This window comes from Elephas maximus, chromosome 4 (genome assembly GCF_024166365.1).
Source record: "Elephas maximus indicus isolate mEleMax1 chromosome 4, mEleMax1 primary haplotype, whole genome shotgun sequence".
NCBI classification, from domain to species: domain Eukaryota; kingdom Metazoa; phylum Chordata; class Mammalia; order Proboscidea; family Elephantidae; genus Elephas; species Elephas maximus.
Window position 1 is genome coordinate 160,880,886 of NC_064822.1, and position 25,641 is coordinate 160,906,526.

The 25,641-nt window shown below is 39.3% G+C and overlaps 1 long non-coding RNA gene across 9 annotated transcripts in view; it reads left to right on the forward strand.

Annotated features, from left to right (window-relative positions):
• Positions 1 to 25,641, forward strand: part of LOC126075894 (uncharacterized) — a 197,029-nt gene that overhangs the window by 10,640 nt on the left and 160,748 nt on the right. Inside the window, exon 2 of one of the 9 annotated variants that reach the window (XR_007517320.1) lies at positions 1,931 to 2,077. The exons of the other annotated variants lie outside the window; for them this stretch is intronic. This is a non-coding gene — a long non-coding RNA (uncharacterized LOC126075894). The remainder of the gene's footprint in view (positions 1 to 1,930; positions 2,078 to 25,641) is intronic. 9 annotated transcript variants of the gene reach the window in all.

The window sequence follows — 25,641 nt, forward strand, 5'->3', positions numbered from 1 at the left end:
TCAGCTAACAGAGATTAAAGAAGTCCTAGAAAGCTGTTGTTCAGAGGGAGACTTTTAAGAGGAAGGAGGTTTGTATGTAAAGTAGATAGCCCCTATCTATTTCATTTTATCTTTGGTCCTGAAACTAGAGATTCCAGAACTAAGCAGAACACAGGCTTGATATAAATATCTTAATTTTTTAACCTTCCTAAATATATGGCTCTTGATCTTTCAAAAAATCATGAAGAATGAGTCAAACATAGTAGAAAATAAAGTTTGAAATGTGACATGTAATGGAGTCTTATTAGCAAGTATAAAGTTTTCTTTGTCTATTTGCATGAAAACTCTAAAATGTCTCAAGAATGATCCCAGAAGGAAATATGTATAAATTCACCATTAAACATTTATAAAATTATCTTTACTGCTTTTCTTGAATATCAATGGTGATAGTATTAAATGATGGCTTAAGCTTTTATCATTTACATATGCCCATAAAATTTTATTGATATAAAATAAAATCTGATCTGAACATTATCATTAGCCAGTCAAAAAATTAAACTGTGCAAAAGAATTATAATTCTGGCTACCCTCATGGTGACAAGTCTCCCTTTACCAATGTTTTGTTTAATATTGATCTACATGTAATCAAGATTAGGGTTCTTTCTACAAAATGGCCTAAAAAGTAGGCTCTTGCATTGTTGGTATGATGGGATGCCAGGAAAGACCAAACTTCCTTGGTTCAGTTATGAAGGCCAGAAATGCCCATGTTACTAAACAAACTAAGGCTCCAGGTTAAAATGCAAATCTGGAAGGGGGTAATTTGTTAAATTCTTAGCATAACAGTTCTAATACTTTAGTGCAAATTAGTGAATAAGATAAATTAATCATGCCCTGAGGATAGTAAGTTTGATTCAAGATGAGGGAGAAAGATGAGAAAGGTGCCTGGATCTTATGTTGCTTCTGGGAGGCCTGATCAAGAGTAGGGCAGTGTCAGTCAGGGCACTCACTGGGTCTTTGCAGAGTAGAAAGAGGGGGATCTGAATGAGGAACAAGACATTTATCAAGGATTAATTCTAATCAAGTCCAGCACTTTAAATATCTACAGAAAACCAAAGAATTGTCTGGGAAGAACGAGTCTCTGTAATCAACTGTGTTTAAGCAAAACAGAAAAGAACCTCCTTTGTAAGTTATTAGAGGCACAATTGTATGCATTTATACCATGTCCCATGGAAAAAAAAAGTTGAGGTGGAGTCTAATTATGATTCATGGTGACCCCATGTGTTACAGAGTAGAACTGCTCCGTAGAGTTTTCTTGGCAATAATCTTTATGGAAGCAGATCACCAGGCATTTCTTCCTGGTGCTGTTGGGTGAGTTCAAACTGATAACCTTTAGGTTACTAGTTTGGCACAGACTGTTGTCGACTTTCAGAGAACTTACACCATGTACCATCCGAAAAACCAAAACCAAACCCGTTGCTCTCGAGTTGATTCCAACTCACAGTAACCCTATAGGACGGAGTAGAACTGCCCCATAGGTTATCCAAGGAGTGGCTGTGGATTTGAATTGCCAGTCTTTTGGTTAGTAGGCAAGTTCTTAACCACTGCACCACCAGGGCTCCCCATGCAACATAGGCCCAACCCCAGGAAAAGTTATAAAACCTGTTGGTTGTCTGGATCTTGTTGTTATTGTTAGTTACCATCAAGTAAGTTCTGACTCAAGATGACCCTATGTATAGCAGAACGAAATTCTACAGGGCCCTGTGCCACCTCCATGATCTTTGATATATTTGAGTCCATTGTTGAGACTATTGTGTCAATCCATCTCACTGAGGGTTTTCCTCAATTTTAATGATGCTCTGCTTTACCAAATATGGTCTGGTTCTTAGCCTCCTCCTCTTTTTACCCCTTCTCTTTGGTATAACTAAGCATTTGAATTTTTGCTCTATTCCAGAAACCAGAACAAATCAAACCCATTGCCTGCAAGTCGATTCCTACTCATAGAGACCCTATAGGACAGAGTAGAACTGCCCCATAGGGTTTCCAAGGCTGTAATCTTCGTGGAAGAAGACCGCCACATCTTTCTCCCATGGAGTGGGTGGTAGGTTCAAACCGCCAACCTTTTGGTTAGCAGTCTAGCGGTTAACCACTGTACCACTAGTGCTCCTGCTGTATGCCAGGCAGGTGATTTAAAAGGATGAAATGGTCTGTGTGTAACGGTATATGCATTGTCTAAATAGTAAGGCCCTGAAGAAGAGCTCATTTCTTGTTTAAAGTAATTTGTTGGTATAAAATTTTCTGCTTTTTCAAATATTTGCTCAAATTGCTTTTTCCATCACTGTATGGGCCAAGTACAACGTACACATAGGCTGGATTTGGTCTGTTCACCCCCATTTGGGAGCTCTGCACTGAAGGATAAAAGAGACACAGCTTCTGCTTTGGGGACAGTGGGGAAGACAGTAATTTGAGCACAGTGAAAAAAGTTCTGATAGTATATATGCTTAAGTTCTGTGATTCATCATTACAGTCTCTCTCTTGAATAGTTGTTGTTGTTGTTAGGTGCCGTCGAGTCGGTTCCGACTCATAGCGACCCTATGCACAACAGAACGAAACACTGCCCGGTCCTGCGCCATGCTTACAATCATTGTTAGGCTTGAGCTCATTGTTGCAGCCACTGTGTCAATCCACCTCATTGAGGGTCTTCCTCTTTTCCGCTGACCCTGTACTCTGCCACACATGATGTCCTTCTCCAGGGACTGATCCCTCCTGACAACATGTCCAAAGTATGTAAGACGCAGCCTCACCATCCTTGCCTCTAAGGAGCATTCTGGTTGTACTTCCTCAACAGATTTGTTCGTTCTTTTGGCAGTCCACGGTATATTCAATATTCTTCGCCAACACCACAATTCAAAGGCGTCAACTCTTCTTCGGTCTTCCTTATTCATTGTCCAGCTTTCACATGCATGTGATGTGATTGAAAATACCATGGCTTGGGTCAGGTGCACCTTAGTCTTCAGGGTGACATCTTTGCTCTTCAACACTTTGAAGAGGTCCTTTGTAGCAGATTTGCCCAGTGCAATGCGTCTTTTGATTTCTTGACTGCAGCTTCCATGGCTGTTGATTGTGGATCCAAGTAAAATGAAATCCTTGACAACTTCAGTCTTTTCTCCGTTTGTCATGATGTTGCTCATTGGTCCAGTTGTGAGGATTTTTGTTTTCTTTATTTTGAGGCGTACTCTCTCTTGAATACATACTTTCAAATCTCTTGGCAAAATTTTGAAACTTCTCTCATCCTCACTCTCAGTTGATGATCTTCCTACTTTATCATGAAAGTTGAAACAAAAGAGCTTCCATTGCCACATATACCAACTACTCTGCCCTCATACTCAGCTTTCCTTCCTATTATTACGTATAAACTTTTTCAGGCCAGTCCTTACCCTTTACGCTATTTATCATCTACTCAGAAATTTTTTTTTCAGTAATTTCCCCTTTTCTTCTGCATCAATTTTCCCCTCTCTATCAACTCATTATCACCAGCATAAAAATATTTTTTAAGAAGAAATATATATATATACTTCTCTCTTGACCTCACTTCCCCTTACAATTAATCGCCATATTCTCTGCTTCCCTCTCCTCCCATTTTCTCTTGAACCCTGACTGATCACCAAAATTATTCCTGTAAAGGTCAATAATGACCTCCACATTATTAAATCTACAGTGTGACAAATGTTGTGATAAGGTTGATCACTTCCTCCTCCTGGAAACATTTTCTTCCCTTGGTTTTTAGAGTACCACATTCTGTTGGTTTTCTTCCTTACTCTTTTAGGTCTCCATTGCTGGGTTCTTCTCATTTTCCAGACCTCTAAATGTCAGAATATCCTAGTGTTTAGTTTTTAGACCTTTTCAACTCTCTACATTCTTTCAATATTGGAGTCAATCCTCTCAAACCCTGCTGCTGCTTTATGAACTATTCTATGTAGTATTCTAAATCCTTTGTTGTTATTTCAACAATGTTCACAGCATCTTCACCAGAAATAGATTCCATCTCAAAAAACCACTTTCTTTGCTCATCCATGAGAAGCAACTCCTCATCCGTTAACATTTTATCCTGAGATTGTAGCAATTCAGTCACATCTTCAGGCTCCGCTTCTAATTCTAGCTCTCTTGCTATTTCTACCACGTCTGCAGTTATTTCTTCCCTGAAGCCTTGAATCTCTCAAAGTCATCCATGAGGGTTGGAATCAACTTCTTCCAAACTCCTGTTAATGTTGATATTTTGACCTCCTCCCACGAATCATGAATGTTCTTAGTGGCATCTAAAATGGTGAATCCTTTCCAGAAGGTTTTCAATTTACTTTGCCCAGATCCATCAGAGGAATCACTATGGCAGCTGTAGCCTTACAAAATATATTTCTTAAATAATAAGACTTGAAAGTCAAAATTACTCCTTGACCCATAGGCTGCAGAATGGATGTTGTGTTAGCAGGCAAGAAAAACAACATTAATCTCCTTGTAAATCTCCATCAGAGCTCTTGGGTGTCCAGGTGCATTGACAATGAGCAGTAATATTTTGAAAAGAATCTTTTTTTCTGAGCAATAAATCTCAACAGCTACCTTAAAATATTCAATAAACCATGTTGTAAACAGATGTGCTGTCATCCAGGCTTTGTTGTTCCATTTATAGAGCACAGGCAGAGTAGATTTAGCATAATTCTTAAGGGTCCTAGGATTTTCAGAGTGGTAAACGAGCATTGTTTTCAGTTTAAAGTTACCAGCTGCATTAACGCCTAACAAGAGAGTCAGCCTGCCCTTTGAAGCTTTGAAGCCAGGCCTTGACTTCTCCATTACATGAAAGTGCAAGGTGAAGCAGCAAGTGCTGCTGTAGAAGCTGCAGCAAGTTGATCTGGCTAAGATAGTTGGTGAAGGTGGCTACACTACAAACTGGTACACTACACTACAAAATGGTACACTACACTACAAACTGGTACACTACACTACAAAATGGTACACTACACTACAAACTGGTACACTACACTACAAACTGGTACACTACACTACAAAATGGTACACTACACTACAAACTGGTACACTACACTACAAACTGGTACACTACACTACAAGCGGGTACACTACACTACAAACGGGTACACTACACTACAAAATGGTACACTACACTACAGACGGGTACACTACACTACAAAATGGTACACTATACTACAGACGGGTACACTACACTACAAAATGGCTTTTCAATGCAGACAAAACAGCCATATATTAGAAGAAGATGCCATCTAGATCACTGGCATACAAGTTTCTGCTTGTGTTCCTGCTTTCGCTTATTTTGGGTGTATACCTAGGGTTGGGATTGTTGGGTCATATGGTGGTTCTATTTTTAACTTTTTGAGGAACTGTCAAACTGTTTTCTACAGTGACTACCATTTTCATTCTCATCAGCAGTGGATGACGGTTTCAATTTCTCCACATCCTGACAAGCACCTATTTTTTTTTTAATAATAGCCATTTGCATGGAGGTGAAGTATGATCTCATGGTGGTTTTGATTTGCATCTCCCTAATGATTAATGGGAGTCCTGGTGGGGCAGTGGTTAAGAGCTCAGCTGCTAACCAAAAGGTCTGCAGTTGGAATCGACGTGACGACCACAGGTTTTTAATGACTAATGGAGAAGCTGTGGTGGCGCAATGGTTTAGCACTGGGCTGCTAACCGAAAGCTCTGCAATTCAAACCCACCAGCTGCTCCTTGAAATCCCTATGGAGCAGTTCTCCTCTGTCTGTTGGAAACCCTGGTGGTGTAGTGGTTAAGTGCTACAGCTGCTAACCAAAGTGTCGGCAGTTTGAATCCGCCAGGTGCTCCTTGGAAACTCTATGGGGCAGTTCTACTCTGTCCTATAGGGTGGCTATGAGTTGGAATTGGCTCGACGGCACTGGGTTTGGTTTTTGTTTTATAGGGTTGCTATGAGTCAGAGTCCGACTCCACATGAATGGGTAATGACTTAATGGGAATCCCTGGGTGGTGCAAACAGTTAACACACTTGACTGCTAACTGAAAGGTTGCAGGTTCAAGTTCACCCAGGAAAGAAAGGCTGGGCAATCTACTTCTGAATCATCATCCATTGAAAACCTTATGGAGCACAGTTCTACTCTGATACACATGGGGTTGCCACGAGTCAGAATTGACTCGATGGCACTGGTTAGTGCATTTAACCAGATGTCAAGTATCTTTTCATGTGCTAATTGGCCATTTGTATATCCTCTCTTGTGAAATGTTTATTCAATTCCTTTACTCATTTTTTGATTGAGTTGTAGGAATTCTTTATATATTCTAGATATTAAACCCTTGAAAGACATATAGTTCCCCAAATTTTATCCTAACCTGTAGGTTGTCCCTTCACTTTGTTGATAAAGCCCTTTGTTGCACAAAAGAAGTTTTAAATTTTGGTAAAGTCAATTTATCTTCTTGGCCTTTTGCTCCTTGTACATTTGGTATCCTCATTAAGAATCTATTGTTAAAAACTAGGTCCCAAAGCATTACCCCTATGTTTTGTTCTAAGAGTTTTACGGTTTTAGTTCTCGTATTTAGGTCCTTGATTCATTTTGAGTTGATTTTTATATGTGGTGTAAGGTATGGGCAGTGGGAAATTTTGAGGTAATCTCAATTCTGCCATCATTCATAGTGCAAGTTTTTGCATTAAACCAAAAAACCCAGTGCTGTCGATTCCCACTCATAGCGACGCTATAGGACAGAGTAGAACTGCCCCATAGAGTTTCCAAGGAGCACCTGGTGGATTCAAACTGCCAACCCTTTGGTTAGCAGCTGTAGCACTTAGCCACTACGCCACCAGGGTTTCCAAGTTTTTGCATTAGGTAGTGCAAGTTATGTATTTAATTTCTTTGAGCCTCAGTTTTCTCAGTTGTGGCGTAGGTTCTATACCTGTCTAGCAGGGTTGTAGTGAGAATTCAGTGAGACAGTACATGCAGTGTATCTAGGACATGGTGATATAAATGGTAGCTGTTGATAAAGGAGAAGGAATTTGTTTACCAGTCTGTCTCTCGAAAGAACTTTGGTGCTCAAGTCATTTGATTTCATTTGAATATCCTGGAATACAATTATCCTTCTCTATAGCTTATAGCTTGCTATCAATAATAAGCAAATATGTTGGTTAAGATTGTGTGTCAACTTGGCTGGGCCATGATTCTCAGTGTTTATATGTGATCACTCCCATGATGGGATCTACTGTGAGCAGCCAATTAGTTGAAAGGGAGTTTCCTTGCAGGTGTGGCCTGCATCTGAATATAAGCAGACTTTCAGGCTTTTTGCTTGCTCTGGATCCTGCAGCTGCCTCCTGTTTGTCTCACTTCCGGTTTTTGGGACTTGAGCTATCAGCTTATCTGCTGATCTTGGGATTCGTTGATCTTCACAGACTGTGAGCAGAGCCCTGCTCTCTGACCTGCCGGTCTTTGATTCGCCAGCCCCTGCAGCTACGTGAATCAGGAGAAGCCTTGTGGTCTTGCCTGCCGATCTTGGGATTCTTCAATATTCACAGCCTATGAGCAAGAGTCCTACTTTCTGACCTGCCAATCTTGGGTTCACCAGCCCCTGCCCCTATATGAATCAAGAGAAGCCTCTATCCTAATCCATGGACTTGGGACATTCCAGCCTCAACAATTGCATGAGCCATTTCTTTGATACAAGTATCTCTATATATATTTATACAATTTGCTAGTTTTGCTTATTTAGAGAACCCAGCCTAAGACAGCAACTGATTGGTTAGGGTCAGAATTCCTACTTATTTCAAAGATATATTTATAACTTATTCTTACACTAAGTGCTCTTTAAGGTTACACAGATGCATTTAGGATTATATCTACAAATTATCATTTGTGCAAAAATTAACTTATAATTAAACATGTTAAGTTAGAATGTGGCATGTTTTCTTTTTTCATGTTTTTTTAAAGATTTCAAGAATAACTTGGCATGTTGATAGTTGTATTACACAGAGTAGGGGCTTAATACATTATACAGATTCACTATAGTTGATTCCATTTGCTACTTTGTTAAATATGTGCATATAATGCAATCTGAGATGATTTAGATCTGAGTCCATAGTTACTTTTACAGGCTCGAATTTCAGTCCACTTTTTCTGAGTGATGGGAATACCGAATTCTTCATGGCATAGCTGGTATGTTACTATTTGTGCCTTCTTTATCAGAGAGTGCTAACTGAAGTGGGAAAATCAGAGTTTATTGCTAGCAGAGTGAGGAGAGGAGGAGTGACAGGACAGAAAGAAGAGAAAATAAAGATATTTCAAAAGATTGGATATGCATATTGGCTCTGCTATTTACTAGCTCTGTAAACTTAAACATCTTAATGTTCATGCCTTTTTTTTTTAATACTGGTTGTCATTGAGTTGATTCCAACTTGTGGCGACCTCATGTGTGTCAGAGTGGAACTGTGCTCCATAGGGTTTTCTTTTTTTCTAAATTTTATTTATTTTGTTGTTGAAAATATACACAGCAAAACATACACCAATTCAACAGTTTTTACATGTACAGTTTAGTGACACTGATTACATTCTTCAGTTGTGCAACCATTCTCACTCTCCTTTTCTGAGTTTTTCCTCCCTCATTAATATAAACTCATTGCCTCTAAAGTTCCTATCTAATCTTTCGAGTTGCTGTTGTCAGTTTGATCCCATATAGATAGTTCTTAAAAGAGCATAATGCTCAAGGCAGACTTTTTTCTAGTTAAGCTAAACTATTGTTTGGTTTTAAGATGACTTCAGGAGGTATTTTTGGTTTAAGGTTTAAAGATTATCTCAGGGCAGTAGTTTCAGGGGTTCATCTACCCTCCATGGCTCCAGAAAGTCTAGAATTTAAAATTCTGTTCTATATTTTTCCCCTTTCGGTCAGGATTCTTCTATAGAATCTTTGATCAAAATGTTCAGTAATGATAGCCAGGCACCATCCAGTTGTGGACTCACGGCAAAGGAGGCAGTTCTTCATGGAAGCAATTACCTACACATTCTATATCCTCATCTTATTCCTGACTGTCTTTCTTCCTCTGTTGCTCCAGGTGAATAGAGAACGATTGTGATTTGGGTGGTTGCTTGCAAGCTTTTAAGACCCCAGGTACTACGCAACGAACTAGGCGGTAGAACAGAAGCACTAAACATGTTATTAGGCCAATTAACTGGGATATCCCATGACATCATGACCCTAAAACTCCAAACCAAGAAACAAAATCCTATGAGGTGTTTGGTTGTACATAAGCAGACTTAGCAGCTACTCTTTTTTGTCATTTTAAGTATATCTACCACACAACTTTTGCCAGTTCAACTTTTTACAGCTATACTTATTGATAGGAATTGCAATAATAATCAGTGCAATCTACCATTAATCAATGATATTACCATCCCTGTTAACCCCCCCCCTTCCACCTCCCTCCTACCCCTGGTAACAACTAATAATAATCTTTGGCCTCTATACATTTGCCTTTTGTTGTCTTTTTATATACCCATTGCCATCGAGTTGATTCCGATTTATAGAGACCCTATAGGACAGAGTAGAACTGCCCCACAGAGTTTCCAAGGAATGGCTGGTGGATTTGAACTGCCAACCTTTTGGTTAGCAGCCTGAGCTCTTAACCACTGTGCCACTAGGGCTCCTGTCTTTTATATAAGTGAGGTCATATAATATTTGTCCTTTTGTGATTGACTTATTTCACCTGGCATAATGTCTTCAAGCTCCATCCCCATACTGTAGCATGTATTGAGACTCCATATCTCCTACTGGCTGAGTAGTATTCCACTGTATGAATGGAATTTTGTTTACCATTCATCTGTTGATGGACATTTAGGTTGTTTCCACCTTTTGGCTATTGTGGATAGTACTGCAATGAACATTGGTGTACAAGTCTCTGTTCAAGTCTTTTAGGTATATACTTAGGAGTAGAATTTCTGGGTCATTTGGTAGTTCTATTTTTAGTTTTTTGAGGAACTGCCACAGTGTTTTTCACAATGGCTGTATTACTTTGCGTTCCTAACAGCAATGGATAAGGGTTCCAATTTCCCCACATCCTCGCCAACATCTGTTTTCTGTTTTTTTATTTTTAATCTTAGCCATGCTAGTGGGAGTGAAATGGTATTTCATTGTGGTTTTGATTTGTATCTCTGATGGCTAATGATGGTGAGCATCTTTTCATGTTTGGTGGTCATTTGTATGCCCTCTTTAGTGAAATGTCTATTCAAGTCCTTTGCCCATGTTATGATTGTGTTGCCTTTTTGTTGTTAAGTTGTCAAAGTTTTATATATATTTTGGTTATTAGGTTCTTGTCAGATATATGCTTTCCGAAGATATTCTCCTAGTCAGTAGCTTGTCTTTTCACTTTTTTGGTAAAGTCTTTTGATGAACAAAAGTTTTTAATTTTTATGAGGTTTCATTCATTTATTTTATCTTTTGCTGTTTGCAAAATGCCACTGGTATTCAGATACCAGCAGGGTCACCAGTGGTGGACAGGTTTCAGCTGAGCATCCAGAGTATGACAGACTAGGAAGAAGGGCCTGGTAGTCTACTTCTGAAAAGAATTAGCCAGTAAAATCTTTATGAATAGCTGTGGAACATTGTCTGATATAGTGCCAGAAGATGAGCCCCTCAGGTTGGAAGGCACTCGAAATACGACTGGGGAAGAGCTGCCTCCTCAAAGTAGAGTTTGCACATTTAGGTCCTTAATCCATTTTGAATTTGTTTTTGTGGATGGTGTAAGGCATGGATCCTGTTTAATTTTTCTGCATGTAGAAATCCAATTTTCCCAGCCACCATTTATTGAAGAGACTCTTCTTTCACCATCAAATGAACTTAGCACCCTTGTCAAAAATCAATTGACCATAGATGTGTGGGTTTGTTTCTGGACTCTCAGTTCTATTCTATTGGCCTTTGTGTCTGGTGTTATACCAGTGTCGGGCTGTTTTGATTACTGTAGCTATATAGAATATTTTAAAATCAGAAAGTGTTAGTCCTCCTACTTTGTTCTTTCAACATTGTTTTAGCTATTTGGGGCCTCTTACCATTCCACATAAAGCTGAGGATTGGTTTTTCTATTTCTGTAAAGAAGGCCGTTGGAATTTTGATTGGGATCACTTTGGGTAGTATCGACATTTTAATGGTATTAAGTCTTCCAATCCATGAACATCTTTCCATTTATTTAATTCTTCTTTAATCTCTTCCAGCAGTGTTTTGTACTTTTTATTGTATAAGTTCTTCACACCCCTGGCTAGATTTATTCCTAGGTATTTTATTCTCTTAGGTGCCATTATAAATGGAATTGTTTCCCTAACTCCCCTTTCAGATTTCTCCTTGCTAATATATAGAAACACAACTGATTTTTGTTTATCGACTTTGTACCCTGCAACTTTGCTTAATTCCTCTATTAGCTTTAGAAATTTTCTTGTGGACTCTGGAATTTAACGTTCATGCCTCTTAATTTCTTTATCTGAAAATGGGAATTACAAAACTGACTCTGCAGATTTACAAGATTGTTGTGAAAATTATGTGAAAGCTTTTGGAAACTATGAAATACTGCATGAATTCAAAGTAAATTTTAAGTTCAAAAGGTAGACAAATGGGATCAACACTAGAGGCCCTAATACATGGCATTAACAGGATACAAACTACAACCAACAATATACAGGCTCCAGAGGATAAGCTAGATAACTAGGATCTTCTAAAAATTAAACACTTATGCTCATCAAAAGACTTCACCAAAAGAGTAAAAAGAGAACCTATAGACTGGGAAAAAAAAAACTGGCCATTACAAATCAGACAAGGTCTAATCTCTAAAATCTACAAGAAAACCCAACACCTTTTCAACAAAAAGACAAATAATTCAATTAAAAAATGGGCAAAGGAAATGAACAGACACTTCACCGAAGAAGACATTCAAGTGGCCAACAGATATATGAGGAAATGCTCAGGATCGCTACCCATTAGAGAAATGCAAATCAAAACCACAATGAGATAACATCTCACCCTGGCATTACTGGCAGGAATCAATAAAACAGGAAATAACAGATGTTGGAGAGGCTGAAGGGAGATCGGAACTCTTAGGCACCACTGGTGGGAATGCAAGATGATACAACCATTTTAGAAAATGATATGGCACTTCCTTACAAAGCTAGAATAGAAATACCATATGATCCAGCAATCCCACTTCTAGGAATATATCCTAGAGAAATAAGAGTCATCGCACGGACAGACATATGCATACCCATGTTCCTTGCAGCATTGTTCACACCAGCAAAAAGATGGAAACAACCTAGATGCCCATCAGCAGATGAATGGATAAATAAACTGTGGTATATACACACAAAGGAATATTATGCAATGATAAAGAACAACGATGAATTTGTGAAGCATCTCATAACATGGATGAATCTGGAGGCCATTATGCTGAGTGAAATAAGCCAGTCACAAAAGGACAAATATTGTATGAGACCACTACTGTAAATACTCATGAAAAGGTTTACATACAAAAAGAAACAATTTTTGATGGTTATGAGGGAGGGGAGGGGTGGGGATAGAAAAATACTTAATAGACAGTAGATAAGTGGAAACTTTGGTGAAGGGTAATACAGTATACAATACTGGGGAAGCCAGTACAACCTGTACAAAGCAAGGACATGGTAGCTCCATAGACACATGCAAACTCCCTGAGGGGCTGAATTGCTGGGCTGAGGGCTGTGGGGACCATGATCTCTGGGAATACCTAGCTCAATTGGCATAACATTGTTTATAAACAATATATTCTACATTCTATTTTGGCATCTGGGGTCTTAAAAGCCTGTGAGTAGCCATCTAGGATACTCCACTGGTCTCACCCTTTTGGGAGCAAGGAAGAATGAGGAAAACTAAAGATACAAGGGAAAGATTAATCCAAAGGACTAATGGACCACATCTACCACGGCCTCCACCAGACTGAGTCCAGAACAACGCTATGGTTCCCAGCTGCCACCACTGACTGCTCTGACAAGGGATCACAGTAGAGGGTCCCAGACAGAGCTGGAGAAAAATGTAGAACAAAATTCTAACTCAGAAAGAAAGCCCAGACTTGGTGGCCTGACAGAGACTGGAGAAGCCCTGAGTGTATGGCCCCTGGACACCTTTCAGCTCAGTAATGAGGGCACTCCTGAAGTTCACCCTTCAAGCAAAGATTGAACAGGTCCATGGAACAAGACTGAAGGGACGCACTAGCCCTGGGGCAGGGACTGGATGGCAGGAGAACAGGAAAGCTGGTAATAGGGAACCCAGGGTTGAAAAGGGAGAGTGTTGACTTGTTGTGGGGCTGTTAACCAATGTCATAGAACAATGTGTGTACTAACTGGTAAGAAACTGGTTTGTTCTGTAAACCATCTAAAGCACAATGAAAAAAAAAGTGACTAAAAAAGTGAAATAAAAAGACCACATGCGTGCATGCGCGCATACACACATACACATAAAAGGTGGACAAATGGTGTTACTAGTTAATTTACAGCCTATATTGACACCAGTACTTGCTGACTGAAGGGATGAAGGGGGAGAAGGAGGTATTATTTAGAAAGTTCTTCCACAGGGCAAACCAAAATTTGCTTCCTTGTAACATTTACCCTCTGGGCCTGTTTCTGCTTCCTGGCCACATTGAACAAACTACTTTCTCAGCATTCACCCCTCCCTGTCTCTTTTGTGTCTTCTGTAGCTGGAGAGTCAGAAGTGGCTTTGTTTCCTAAGGAAACATCTGTAAGAATCCACATCTTAGATCTTGTTCCCTCTCTCTTTAATGTCTACTTGTGCTTACTTGTCAAAAATATCTTTTGTCCTTCTCTTCCCTTCACCCCACACCTACCCTTAGTCCCCAATCTCCTTTTCTTTTATTCTCTATTTTGGATATTATCATCATCATCTAGATAGATAACCATTTATTTTAGATACCTTCTTTGATTTTTTGCTCCCTTATCTGTCACATTTAATTGTGGCCAAATTTTGCCAATTCTTTTCCTAAGGTGTATCTCAAATCCATCTCTCCTCTTTCCACTTCCAGTGCTCCAGTTGTCATTGCCATCATCTCTTATCAGAGCTATTCTAATTCAGCTCTATTCTGGTTTCCCTGCTTCTAGTCTCTCTATGAAACCCTGGTGGCATAGTGGTTAAGTTCTATGGCTGCTAACCAAACGGTCAGCAGTTCACATCTGCCAGGTGCTCCTTGGAAACTCTATGGGGCAGTTCTACTCTGTCCTATAGGGTCACTATGAGTCGGAATCGAGTCAATGGCAGTGGGTTAATCTCTCTATACCAATTCAATTTTCACCCTGTTACATGGTCAAAAAGCTTATAATCTGATGAGAAAAGTGAGATAAGCACATAATAAACAATTATAGAACAGTTCAAGATAGAATTTGTTACCCAGTGCTAAAGGGTATGTATGATCCAGTCAATGTCATGTGAAGTCAAGAAAAGACAATTACCTGAGAATTTGTGGGAGAAGTCTGCCTGAAAGTGTAGCTTAAAGGACAGGTAAGATTTGAATATGCAGAGAGGAGTTGGAAAAATGCTCAACTTCTACTTTATCCCATTGCTGTTGAGTTGACTCCAACTCATAGAGACTCTGTAGGACAGAGTAGAGCTGCCCACCCCCGCCAAAGGTTTTCCGAGGAGTGGCTGGTAGATTCAAACTGCCAATCTCCTGATTAGCAGCCAAACGTTAACCACTGCACCACCAGGGCCCTTCTACTTTATAGCATTAATTAATATTAACTACAATAAAATAATAACTACAATTTATTAAGCACTTACAACATTCTAGTAGTAGGTAGGCATTATTAACCCTCCCCTCTTATAGAAGAGGTAACTGAGCTCAGGAAGATTAAAATAATATACCTAAGGTCATGAAGTAAATTTTAGAGCTGGGATTTAACTCTAAGGCTTAGGCATACTTCACTGCACCAGTTCTCACTCAAGTCTCTTCGGCAATCTGGAAATTAATACAGAAAGGTGTTGTTAAAGGCGGGGACTGCAAGTCCACATATCTGAATTTGAGATTATTTCTGTGGCACCATGGACTATATTCATTACCTACATCATTATAATCAAGGGATGGTAGAGACAGATACGACTTTGTTACTTGCATTCAAGGAGCTCAACGTGATGGAGAAGACTGACAATACTGTGTGATCAGTATTATAATGATGAAAAGATCAGGGGTTTGGTAAATACTAAAAGATCAATTGTTCTAGCCCTGGTTCTGACAGTAACTAAGTTAGACAAGTCATTTAAATAAGTGTCATCCTTTATAAAATGTAGTGGTATGACTAAATAAGGGAACCACTTGGCTATTGAAAATTCATTGTTCTTTTTTATTTCTAAGCCTTAGTTCTTTTTTGCTTTTCCATTTAACTGCATTAATTCATGGACTCATTCCTTCCTTCCTTCATGCCATCAACGTTTATTGAACACCTTCCATATCTCTGGTGGTGTAGTGGTTAAGAGCTACAGCTGCTAACCCAAAGGTTGGCAGTTTGAATCCACCAGGTGCTCCTTGGAAACCCTATATTGGCAGTTTTACTCTGTCCTTTTTATAGGGTCTATATGAGTCGGAATCAACTTGATGGCAAAGGGTTTGTGGTTTTTTGGTCCATGTTCCAGGCACTGTGTGGTACACTGGGAACCCCCATCTGCTCAGGAAGTTCTCCCACTTGGGAGGGTAGATGAATAAATTTGATGTATCACAACAGAGGTGTGTACAAAGTGCTATAGAGTATGTGAGGTGGGGGTGAGGATGGCTAAGTTGAAGAGGGTCAGGGAAGACTTCACAAGAAGTCAACATTTGAAAAGTCTCTTAAAGACTGTTTAGGAAAAAAAAGACTGTTTAGGAGTTTGTTAAAAATAGTGGATGTGAGAATTCTAGGCAGAGCAAATAGATCTTGCCTTTCTTATATTTGCCTACTCTTCTTCATCAAAATATTAATTCTTCTATAGTTATCATCACAGGTAGTTACTGCAGATTTAATACATTGGAGATTTGGTTTCCTAAAAAAGATAATCTAGGTGGAAGAGACTGGAGGGCACCTAACAACAACAACAGGTGGAAGAGAAGGCTTTGTTTCCATGCAAATGTCCTCACTGTTAAGTGGAAGGAAAAAAGATACCAGGACCACAAATTCTGTTCCCTGTAAGTCCAAAGGACTTTTAAATGGACCACATTTCTATTTTAATAAAAAGAATTGACAAAGCATCACAATAATCTCAAGAAATATTTGATACTCACATACATAGTATACTTTGCTATGCATAGAATTCATGTTTTTATACTTGGAAAGCATTATTCTTCTGAAATATTTAACACATTTCTCAACAGACTTGAAGAATTTTGAGTATTTTCTGGAATTAAACCTACAATAGTCCCACCCCTGAGTTTAATACCATAAGTACGAGTGAGTTACTGTTCATAGTACAAAAGAAGCAGCTGAAAAATAAAGACATGAAATAAATTCACATTGGTGAATTGACTTTTTATCCTATGTATGCTTGTGCGGCTGTGATCTATTGTTTATTCCAGGACCACAGTTGGAATAAATTTCTATCAGTGTGAAAGGACTTTATGACTCGTCCACATTCCCTAACGAATAGATTAGAAGCAGTTCGGGGGATGTTGCCTATAGACAGAGTGTGCCTCAGTTTAAGGAAATACTTTGATCATTAGAGCCGTCCAACAGTACACATGTTTCATTTTGTCATCTCTCAGTTATTTGTTTAAGCTTCACTAGATTTTTTTGTTTCTTCAGAGAAAGTACTATGGCATTCACTTTTATATTTTCCCTTCCACAATTCCCACCAGCCCGGTGCCTGACATGCATTTAGACAAACACTCAAGATGTTGAAATGAATTGCCTATTAAGTTAGGTGTGCTCTGAAACAATGTCATTAGACAGAAATTGATGACCATTGCTAAGCCTGTTGTAGTGGATGACACCAAGGGTTCCTCCGTTGTGATATAGTGGAAAGAATGCTGAACATAGCACTGAAAGACTTGGATTCAAATCTAGAAACTACCACTTATTAGTTGTGTGATCTTTGGTAAGTCAATTTTTCTGTGTCTTGATTTCTTTCATTTGTGAATGAGGTTGCATCTTTTTTCATCTACTCAAAGACTCTGTAATTCTCCCTCTCTTTTCTACATCGTTATTTTCCAAACATGTAGTTATTTCTCCCATCTCAAAAATACCAAAACCCGTTGCCATCAAGCCGATTCTGACTCACGGTGATGCTATAGGACAGAGTAGAACTTCCCCATAGGGTTTCCAAGGAGTACCTGGTAGATTCAAACTGCTGTAGCTCTTAACCACTACATCACTGGCGTAGTGGTTAACTGTTGTTAAACACAGTGGTCAATTCTCAGTTTTCTTTGGGTGCATTGACACAATTGATCTCTCCCCCTTCCCAGAAATACATTTTTCCCTTGCCTTGCAAGAAAACCACACACTTTTGGTTTTCTTCCTCCCTCTCTTGTTCCGTCTCAGTCTCCTTTGCTGAGTTCTTCCACCTACCTCTTTGGAGTGTCCCAGGACTCAGTTATTTGTCCTTATGCCTTTATATTCTCATTCCCTTAGTGATTTCATCTAGGCTCATGGTTTTAAATACCATCTACATGATGACAATTCCCAAATTTCATTTCCAACCGAGATTTCTCTCCTTTACTGCAGCCCCATATCTAACTGCTTACTCAGCATCTCCACTTGGACATTGAATAGACTTCTAAACTTAACATGTGGAAAACCAAACTCAAATTTATTCAAATCTGCTCTGTTGTTTTTCACATTTCAGCAAATGGCATTTCTATCCTTGCAGTTGCCCTGGCCAAAAACTTTGGAGTCTTACTTTACTGTCTGTATCTTCACTGCCCACATTCCATGTCAGGAAACCTCTTTGGCTCTACATTGACAATGCGTGTATAATCCAACCACTTCTCACTACCTCCACTGCTATAACTCTGGAGCAAGCTGTCATAATCTTTGGCCTGGATATTGTAATAATACTCTATTCTCCTTGCTGCTATCTTGTAGATTCTATAGTCTTTTCTCATAACAGTCAGAATGACTTCTCATTGCAGTTAGAGTAAAAGCTAAACTCGTTTCCAAAACCATTAAGGTCTTAAAGGATCTGTCCCAACCCCTTCTCCCTTACTTGTCTTTCCTCATCTCCTATAATTCTCCTCATCATGCTGGTCTCCGTGCTGCACCTCAAACAGCCCAGGCAAGCTCCTTTCTTTGCACATGCTGTTTCCTCTGATTGGACTGCTCTTCTCTCAGATACTTTGTCAAATGGCACCTTTTTAATTAGGCCTGCCTTGACAATGCTATTTAGAATTGCAAACCACTCCCCTAACACTTCCCATTGCCCTGACTTATTATTTCATAATATTTCTTATTTTCTAAATTACTGCATTATTCTAATATTATTCTTTCTAAATAACTATGTATTTATTAAGTGTCATGGATTGAATTGTGTCCCCCCAAAACATCTGTCAACTTGGCTATGTCATGACTCCCTGTATTGTATAATTGTCTACCATTTTATCATCTGATGTGATTATCCTATGTGTTGTAAATCCTATCACTATGATGTAATAAGATGGATTAGCAGCAGTTATATTGATGAGATCTACAAGATTAGACAATGTTTTAAGCCAATCTCTTTTGAGATATAAAAGAGAGAACCGAGCAAAGAGACATGCGGACCTCATACCACCAAGAAAGCAGTGCCAGGAGCAGAGCATATCCTTTGGACCTGAGGTTCCTGTGCTGAGTTTCTCCCAGACCAAGGGAAGACTGGTGACAAGGACTTTCCTCTAGAGCTGACAGAGAGAGAAAGTCTTTGCCTGGAACTGCTGCCCTGAATTTGGACTTGTAGCCTACTATACTGTAAGAGAATAAATTTCTCTTTGTTAAAGCCATCCACTTATGGTATTTCTGTTATAGCAGCAGTAGATGACTAAGACATTATGCTTACTATGTATTGTTGTTTCTCTCCCACTAGAATGTAAGCTGTGTAAGAGCAGGAAATTTTGTCTGTTTACGGCTAAATTTTTCACATCTCGAACAATGCTTGGCACATGTTAAAAAGCCAAAAAAAAAAACAAACAAACCCATTGCAGTTGATTTGATTCTGACTCATAGCAACCCTATAGGATAGAGGAGAACTGTCCCATAGGGTTTCCAAGGTTGTAGATCTTTAGGGAAGCAGACTGTGGAGTGGCTGGTGGGTTTGAACAACCAACCTGTCAGCAGCCAAGTGTTTAACCACCGGACCACCAGGGTTATACATTCTATATTTTGTTGAATGAAGGAAGGGAAGAATTGAATGTAAACTACAAAAATGATGTCTGTGCTTCAACTTCCCATGAATTGTGCTAACGATCTAATGAGAGAATGGATGTGAAAACTAAAGTGTTTAGTTGTCTAGTGCTGCTGTAACAAATTAATTTTCTCACAGTTTAGGAGGCTAGAAGTCTGAATTCAGGGTGCCGGCTGTAGAGGAAGGCTTTCTGTCTGTGTGCTCTGGAGGAAGGTCTTTGTCTCTTTGAGCTTCTGCTCCTGGGTGATCTTCATGTGGCTTGGCATCTCTTTCCCCATCTCTGCTTCTCTTGCTTGCTTGTTTAATCTCTTTTATATCTCAAAAAAAGATTTATTTAAGACACACTCTATACTAATCTTGTCTCATTAACATAGCAAAGACAACCCATTCCCAAATAGGATTATAACCACAGACATAGAAGCTAGGATTTACAATATATATTTTGGGGCGACACAACACAATCTATAGCAGTCAGCCGTGAAGCAACAATCAAACTGAGGTATTACTGTTGCAATAATTAGTATTGTCTCATCAGTCTGCCTTGCAACCTTTTAAACTTTTGCTATACGTGGTCATTGAATAAAGACAGATAACTAGTCTTATGAGAATAGTACCTGCATTTAGTCAGCCTCTCAATATTAAATTATCTTCTGTAGGTTCATCTGAAGATTAGCATCCATTTATATTTCAGCTATTAAGACAGACCTTTGCTTATGCTCAGCATTACCCTACTTCAGTTTTGCAGAACAGCTGTTCTTGCATGTCATTTGTATATGTGTGGCCAGCTGGCCATCCTGTGCATGCATATATGTATATGTGTGTATAAGCATGTGTGCATGCTATGTGTGCTGTGCTCTTCATCCTGGCTCTCTGAGTCATCATGAGTCAGATCAGTTACAAAACAAGTTTTTATGTGGGTTTTTTTTTAAGACCAGCCAAGTGCATTAACTGTTTGCACCACCCAGGAACTCCCAAAGGCACCTTAGAAGAAAGGCCAGGTGATCTGCTTCCAAAAAATCAGCCACTGAAAACCCTATGGAACACGGGTCTACTCTGACACCTGTGGAGTCTTCATGAGTCAGAGTCAAGAATAGCCAGAAGCTTCAGACAAACCAGACAATGAAAGGAAGGTGGGGGGTGGGGGGTGGAGGGGGGCAGAGATGAACCCTGTAGATAAAATGACAGATACTCTCTTTTAGGAAATTTTTTTTTTTATTTTGTGAGGCTTGAAAGCTACAGCACAGAACAGCTTGTTCCAGGAGAATAATATACTACTCGTACTGCCATCAGCCTTGCAAAGGAGAGATCGTACAGAGGCAGGAAAATGGATTAAAAGGTATATTTTCCTTGTGTATTTTGGAAAATTGAACTTATACTTTGTTTTTAGCTCTCAAAAGAAAATACACAGGTTATACTGTTACCCTAGTTTATAGGGCTTGAGGCTGAAAAACATTTCACCAAATTATAGGAGTGTCTGTTATGTAGAAAGATTTAACATGGGAACCTCTCTATAACTCTGTCAGCCAAAGAGCAGTAGTACTTGATGGCACACTGGACTGTCTTGGACTTTGTCCAAGGAGTTTTGTTTACATTAAGTATTCTATTACCAACCTGTGTTTGGAAGAATGTGCTGGCTATGGTAGCCACATGTTATTAATTGCCAGGATTGATATAGCTAGTTTGGCTGGGGCATTTTGTCCTTCTTTCTCCAACTCATGGTCCCACCCCCGCTGCCCTGCAGCCTGAAACTATACTCTCTCAAAGAGGATTGCCCTTCCAGTCCCTTATGCTAAATGCTTTCTCATTTTTAAAATAACTCTCTCTCAGCGCTAATGTTTTTGCATGACTCTTAAAGATTGTGCTGGAGTATTAGGAAATGATACTGTGTCAAAACTCTAGAACTAGGTGTGACTCAGAGTAGGTTTTCAGGGTATGAATGAGAATAAAATTTCAGTGGTTTTGGAATCGAACAGACCTAGGTTCAAATCCTTGTCTCAACCACTCACTAGCTTTTTCTTCACCTGTAAAATAGGTGACCTCACAGAGCTGTTTTGAGGATTGAATGAGGTAATATATGTAAAAAGTAATGTGCATAACCAATTGCATAAGTACATGATACATAATGGTAGGTGGTTTCTATTAAGCAATGGTTAAACAAACAGTGGCCATTGAGTTGATTCTGACTCATGGTGACCCCATGTGTGTCAGAGTAGAAATGCATTTCACAGGGTTTTCAATGACTGAACTTTCAGAAGTGTATTGCCAGGTCTTTCTTCCACGGTAACTTTGAGTGGACTCAGAACCTCCAACCTTTTTATTAGCAGTTGAGCATGCTATCTGTATCACCCAGGGACTCTGTTAGTAATGATAGTATCTTATTATTATGACAAACTTATATTATTGCTAAAAATAGCAATAGAAAGAAGAATTTATTGAGAGGCCTGATGAGTAATTACAGAGTTAAGAGTACTAGATTACATGGTACAAGTTGATGATCTCTGACTATGTCTTACTTGTAGAATAGGAACCAATTAATTTTTCGTCTGTCCAGGTTAAAGTGACATTTGTCATGGGCCTAGTATGAGGGCAAATTGGCAGTTATATCTGTGGAGCTTTAAGTAATTTGCAGTTAATAGTTGTAGGAGGAAGCCCCATCTCTGAACATTGCTCTCTGCAACAGTCCAGGGGAAGAACTCTGCAGGGCCAGGCAAGGGACTGTAGAATCAGACTGAGTCCAGGAACTTGGGTGTTAGAGAGAAAATGGAAAGAGAAGTTATGGATGTATAAGAAGAAGACACCTCTTGAAGCTCCTAGTGAAGGAGGTGCACATTTGAAAGTGATAAGCTTCACATTTAAGAAACCAAGGATTGAAGGGTTATGCCCTTACTAGGTAGATGGTAAATACCTGGAAAAAAACGGTGATAAACAACTTCGTTGCTGTTGTTAGGTACCCTTGAGACAGTTTCCATTCACAGCGACCCTACGTACAACAGAATGAAACACTGTCCAGTCCCGCACCATCCACACAATTGTTGCTATGCTTGAGCCCGCTGTTGCAGCCACTGTGTCAGTCCATCTTGTTGAGGGTTTTCCTCTTTTTCCCTGATGCTCTATTTTACCAAGCATGATGTCCTTCTCCAGGGAGTGATCCCTCCTGATAACAGGTCCAAAGTATGTGAGATGAAGTCTTACCGTCCTTGCTTCTAAGGAGCATTCTAGCTGTACTTCTTCCGAGACAGACTAGTTTGTTCTTCTGGCATTTCATGGTATATTCAATATTCTTTGCCAGCACCATAATTCAAAGGAATCAATTCTTCTTCAGTCTTCCTTAGACCCTAAAGTGACATCTTTGCTTTTTAACACTTTAAAGGGGTATTTTGCAGCAGATTTGCCCAATGCCGTTCTCCATTTGATTGCTTGACTGCTGCTTCCATGGGCATTGATTGTGGATGTAAGTAAAATAAAACCCTTGACAACTTCAATCTTTTCTCTGTTTACCACGATGTTGCTCATTGGTCCAGTTGTGAGGATTTTTGTTTTCTTTATTTTGAGGTGTAATCCATACTGAAGCCTGTGGTCTTTCATCTTCATCAGCAAGTGCTTCAAGTCCTCTTCACTTAGAGCAAGCAAGGTTGTATCATCTGCATATCGCAGGTTGTTAATGAGTCTTCCTCCAATCCTGATGCTCCATTCTTCATATAATACAGCTTCTCGCAATATTTGCTCAGCATACACATTGAATAAGTATGGTGAAAGGATACAACCCTGACACACACCTTTCCTGATGTTAATCCATGCAGTGTCGCCTTGCTCTGTTTGAACCACTGCCACTTGGTCTATGTACAGGTTCCTCATGAACACAATTAAGTGCTCTGGAATTCCTATTCTTCCCAACGTTATCCATAATTTGCTTTGATCCACATAATAGAATGCCTTTGCATAGTCAATAAAACACAGGTAAACATCTTTCTGGTATTCTCTGCTTTTAGCCAAGATCCATCTGACATCAGCAATGATATCCCTGGTTCCACTTCCTCTCCTGAATCCAGCTTGAATTTCTGGCAGTTCCCTGTTGATGTACTGCTGCAACTGCTTTTGAATGATTTTCAGCAAAATATTACTTGTGGGTGATATTAATGGTATTGTTTGATAATTTCCACATTCTGTTGGATCATTTTTCTTTGGAATGGGCACAAATATGGATCTTTTCCAGTCACTTGGCCGGGAGGCTCTCTTCCAAATTTCTTGGCATAGATGAATGAGCACTTCCAGGACTTCATCCGTTTGTTGGAACATCTCATCTGGTTTTCCTGCAATTCCTGGAGCCTTATTTTTCACCAGTAAACAACAGAAAGAGGGAAATGCACTTTTCAGGGTGGTATCTATGGGAACAGCTCATTTTATGACACTGAGGAAGTGTAATATAATCTCACAGTCCAGACAGTAAGCTCTAGTCCTCATCCTGCAAAACTGTGTACATGTTATTCCTAACTACATAAAAATGTACAGGGAAAAATACTTGGAGGAAGTATACCAGATATTAAACAGCCTTTTCTCTAACTGTTAAGATTAGAGGTGATTAATATTCTTTTAAAATTCTTTTTCATAATTTCCATGTTTTATAATAAGCATATTTTTTTTTTTACTTTTACAATAAAATTTCATATTTATATATTTCAGAAATTCTGCATTCAAAACTTGTCACACATATGATAGGCAACCATTGTGTTAAAGGTAGCTATTAGTTCGTAAAATAGCCCTGGTGATGCAGTGGTCAAATGCTGGGCCGCAAACTAAAAAGGTCGGCAGTTTGAACCCACTAGCCACTCCTCAGGAGAAAGATATAATAGTCTGCTTCTATAACGAGTGCGGCACAGCCTTGGAAATCCTATAAGGCAGTTCTACTCTGTCCAATAAAGTCATTATGAATCGGAATCAACCCGATGGCAATGTGGCTTTTAATTTTTAAGCCTCCGTCTCCTAGAGCTAGATTTTTGGCCACTGTAGCTTAGAGTTTTAAGGAATAATTGCAGATAGTCAGGAAATGTGGAGGTTTTATTCTTCAGTTAGTGCAACGAGTGTAAAGAAAAATGCTTATTGGGAAGTCGAGCCATAGTTTATCTAGGTCAAGAGTATAGCTGTGAAGTAGAATTTCTTTCTGTAATTCTCTAGCAAAGAGTTAGTCATTTGGAAGAGGCTTCATAAAGTTCCAAGCCAATGGCTGATCTGGACATTCTTGAATCCCTTCCTCTTTCCCCTCCCACTTCTTTCCCCTGGTCTGTTCCTAGTAATAGGGAACTCACAGTTTCCTGAAGTAGCCCTTCTGTTTTAGGAGTACTGTTAACTCTTCCTGATGTTCAGTGGAAGTTGGTCTTCTGGAGGCTTCTTTTTGGTCCTACAATTGATTAAAAAAGTAACTTAAATAGATTTGGAACAAGTCTTAGTTTATTTTGTTGTATGTGATGTGCAAAGTGAGCCCTGAATATACTTTATATCATTATTATGGGTTTATTAATTGTCCTTTATATAGTACTTTTATTTTTCAAAGTGCTTTATGTACAGTACATTGTATTTTGTCTTACCTTCTCATCACAGAGGGAGACACAGGAGACAGGGATAGTTTACACACATGCAAACATCATTTATTTTTTACCTCCGATGCCCTTAATCCTTACAAGGTGGATCTCCAATACCCTTAATCCTTACAACCCAAACCAAACCAAACCCATTGCTGTCAAGTTGATTCCAACTCATAGCAACCCTATAGGACAGAGTAGGACTGCCCCATAGGGTTTCTAAGGCTGTAAATCTTTATGGAAGCAGAGTGCCACATCTTTCTCCTGCGGAGGGGCTGGCAGGTTCAAATTGCTGACCTTTCAATTAGCAGCCGAGCACCACCAGGGCTCCTTCAATCCTTGCAAAGAGGATCTTATTATTCCCATTTTATAGATGAGAAAACTGGGGTTAAATAACCCTTTAAAATCACTAGCTAGAAAGTGGCTAAATTAGGATTAGAACTCATAATTCACAAGACATGAATTCCTGGACTTGAAGGTCCATGTTCTTTTCACTATTAAAATACTGAATGGCAGAATCAAATGTGTCAAGTCAAATGTAATACCTATGGTAAAGGTAAGGTAAGAGATCCGAGAAAGCCATAGAACTCTTTTGGGGGCTGGAATCAGACTCAGAGTCTCCTGGAGTTCTTTTTACTTGCTTATGTGGTCTACTGGATGTTACTGTCTTAAAATCGGGCTCGCTTTTTTCCAA